A 3,580-nucleotide genomic window follows, 5' to 3' on the forward strand; every position below is an offset into this window, starting at 1 on the left:
ACCCCTGAGCCCACAGTACGAGTCTCTCTTTAGCGCGTAACTGGAATGCTCCCGAGCCCACAGTACGAGTCTCCCCTTAGCCCGTAAGTGGAATGCTCCCGAGCCCACAGTACGAGTCTCCCTTTAGCCCGTAACCGGAATGCTCCTAAGGTCAGTTGGCTACCGCACGGAGCAGTACAACCTCAACCCATCCCACATAACATATAACATACCACATAACCACTGAGCATGCAATAATCATATAACATCACAGGTAGTCCTACAGGTCTACCTAACTGGCATAACCACTAGCATGCAACACTAACTCATACTCAACATCTAACACTGCTAGGATAACATATCCAATTGGCCGGCCTTGGTGCCTTAGACCCCTTAGTATAGTGAGGATAAGTCACATGGCACTGCGGAAGTCCCGTAGGTAAAACTCCCGCTGCTGGTTGACAGATTCCTGGACTGTCAACATCAAATAATACCCAATTAATAATTGGGTTCCAAGCCCAAGGTCAAACTCACACTACAAAAGCCCAAAAGTAAAATAATGGGCCAAAGCCCAACATATGGCCCAATCTTCCAAATTGGGCCCAGACCTCTACATGGTCTTTCCGTAAGGCCCATCCAATTATTCCAATCCAATTCCCATGGCCCATTATCACATAATCATAAAGGCCCAATTATGGCCCAATTTTCCAAATTGGGCCCAAGTCCTCACATGGGCCTTATCCTAAAGCCCATCTAATTACTTTGGTCCGTTAACTTGTTCTTGGATGGCTCATCAAAAGTCCAATCGCCAAAGCCCAATAGGAAGGCCCAATTCAAAGCCCGAGTGAGATTAGGACTTTCACATGAAATGATGATTAGGGTTAAGTGTTTCTTACTTAACCCCTAAAGGACTTAATCCATTAAGTCCATTATTGCTAAGTTAGTTTGCCAATGATTATTAATTATTATTTTAGGTTTAATAATTAATTTCTCGTGTGTGTGTCCCAAACAATTTCCACAATTAGGGTTTTATGCCATTAGGGTTTTCCAAACCCTAATTAAGGTTTACTAACCCAATACTGGCCCATTAGTCCATTGGTTGAGCTTTTAAGTCGCTTTGGGCCTTATTGGGCCCATCAGGGTTTTATTAGGCCCATTGGGGTCTTTATGGACCCACTACGGTTTCTTTTGGCCCATTAGGGTTTAGTAGTCCCTTGTCCAAACATCCAACCGAGTCACAAACCAAACAAGGCACACCGCCACCCGACACGGCGGCGGCAGGAGGCGGCAGCCACCACCTCACGGTGGTGGTTAGGGTTTCTCTTCACTATTCAATTTTTAATTATAGTTTACAACGCAAAATCCAAAAATGAGCATACACCAAGCTAATGCTAAACACACACAAACACGCACAGCCGCACTGTGGCGGTAGGTGGTGGTCGGAGGTGCTAGCCACCACCTTACGGTGGTGGTGGTGGCCTTCTTAAGAAATCCGGCCTACAAAACCACACACACTCACGCCCTTCTGATGTCAGTGAGCCCAGCCACCCACCTGGTGGCGTACGACGGTGGTGGCGACACAAGAAGGTGGCAGCCACCATGGTCGATGGCCATGGTGATTGGTCTTCGGATCTTTTCCTGTCCATCGAGCATCATATTACAATCAACAACCCAAAACACTCCCCGTGATTGCGATATACGACTGAAACACACACACCCACGCTTAGCAGCAGCGACAATCCACCGCCGGAACAACGACTACATCATCGGAAGAGGAAGAAGAAGGTGGATATGGCGGTTCACCTCTTGATGGCAACGGAGCAGTAGCGGCACAAGGCAGTGGCAGCAGTGTCGCTATCGGCCGGCTATAGCGGGACTGGACTCGGCTGGTGGTTCCCGAGTGTTTGTTACACTCTCGGCGGCGGAGTAGGGCTTCCATGGCGGCGACGAAGACTGAAAGGCAGCCTAAACGAGCGAAGGTGGCGGTCACACGAACAGCTTCGTCTTCCCGGGGTCAGGGTGAGCACGAGAGGGTTGCTCCGGTGGTTAGGGGTCTCAACCGGGGGTGGTGGCGACTAGAAATGGGAGGGTGGTGGCTGCACACTCAATTTAGGGTTAGGGTTTGCATGTGGTTACATGTATATTATATATGGCTAATGAGGGTAACGGGTTTCACCCGTGTCCACATCCAAAGTTTGCTTGAATTACACATTTAGCCCATATCCTCTTATTCTTCTCAAATTAAATCCAAATATTGCCATTTAGCCCTCAACATTTCAATATCCTTTCAGATTAAGTCCTAATCTTACCAAGCAGCCCCTGACTCCTGAAAATCTTCACAAATTAAATCCCAGAAATAAAATTTTAGCCCCTGGAGATTCCAAATCATGCCATTTGGCTTTCCGAAACCAACCCTGATAATTATCATTTGATTTTGGGCTATAATAATATAAAATAATAATAATAATTACTTCTCGAGGTTCCTGATTTATTATTTAATCAATCTATTTAAAACGGGATGTTACAGAATGCTTAGCGAATTCTTCAATCAAAGCTTTATTTGTTGCCGGAGTCTTCTTTGTCATGGGCCCTTGCGAGTCTAGAAGTTGACGAGTGCACACATTGACTCCATCATAAAAATATCTAGATCTCTTGTTGCACATTGAAGTCATGTTGAGGGCAATGTCGTAACAATCTCTTGTAACGTTCCCAAGCTTTGTATAACGACTCCCCTTCTAATTGTTGAAAACTCTGGATATTTCTCTTAAGCTTTGACACTATTGAAGGAGGGGTAAACTGGTTTATGAACTCGGTCTTCAAATCAGCCCATGTCGTGATTGCTCGAAAAGGGAAGTGATTTTAACCATTCCTTAGCTTCACCCTTCAATGTGACCGAAAAAATTTGAAGCAACACCGCATCTTTACTCTTGTTTGGTGCATGAAAATAATGTGAAATCTCCACCACATCTTCTATATGCTCATAAGCATCCCCGTGCTCCTTCCCATAAAAAGGTAGATCTTTTAGCATGCCAAGAATATGTCCCGGTAGTTAAAGCTTTGTAGTGGCTGGGATTTTTGGTAGATTAAGACCCCATCTATTGTCGTTCCTTATATGTCTCTTGTTCTCTTCCATTGACATGGTCGTGATGTCCCCCATTTTTTTCATGCTAAGATAAAACTAGAAAAACACGCGTAAAAGGAAGAAAAAACAAATAGACGAAAAAATAACTTAAGCAAGACCACGACGTGGTGAAGATTACCACGACGTGGTTGCGTCTCAGAAAGAAAAAAAAACTAAAATAAACAAATGAAACAAAAGTAACTTTTTGGGGTTTTTACCACACAAAAAGGATCGAATAACAAAAAGCAATTAAACTAATAATCAAATAAGCCGTTCCCCGGCAACGGCGCCAAAAAACTTGATGTGCACAAAATATACCTATCAACTTTTAAATTTATAACCTAAAAAACTTATACTAACTATGCACCTATAGGCAGTGTACCTAGTCAGATTATAGTATAGCTTGGCGGGTGTCGATCACAGGGAACGGTATTTAATTAATAAAATAATTACTAAAAGTTAAACTAAGAAAAACAACTA

General features: G+C 43.9%; 1 non-coding gene across 1 annotated transcript; it reads left to right on the forward strand.

The window, feature by feature from the left end:
• The first annotated feature begins 2,644 nt into the window (after positions 1-2,644).
• Positions 2,645-2,751, forward strand: LOC145167982 (small nucleolar RNA R71). The gene has a single exon (XR_013741579.1). It is a non-coding gene; the product is annotated as a small nucleolar RNA R71 (small nucleolar RNA).
• Positions 2,752-3,580: the final 829 nt, after the last annotated feature.

Source organism: Lactuca virosa, chromosome 3 (assembly GCF_052849685.1).
Source record: "Lactuca virosa cultivar CGN04683 chromosome 3, Lactuca_virosa_CGN04683_v6, whole genome shotgun sequence".
NCBI lineage: Eukaryota > Viridiplantae > Streptophyta > Magnoliopsida > Asterales > Asteraceae > Lactuca > Lactuca virosa.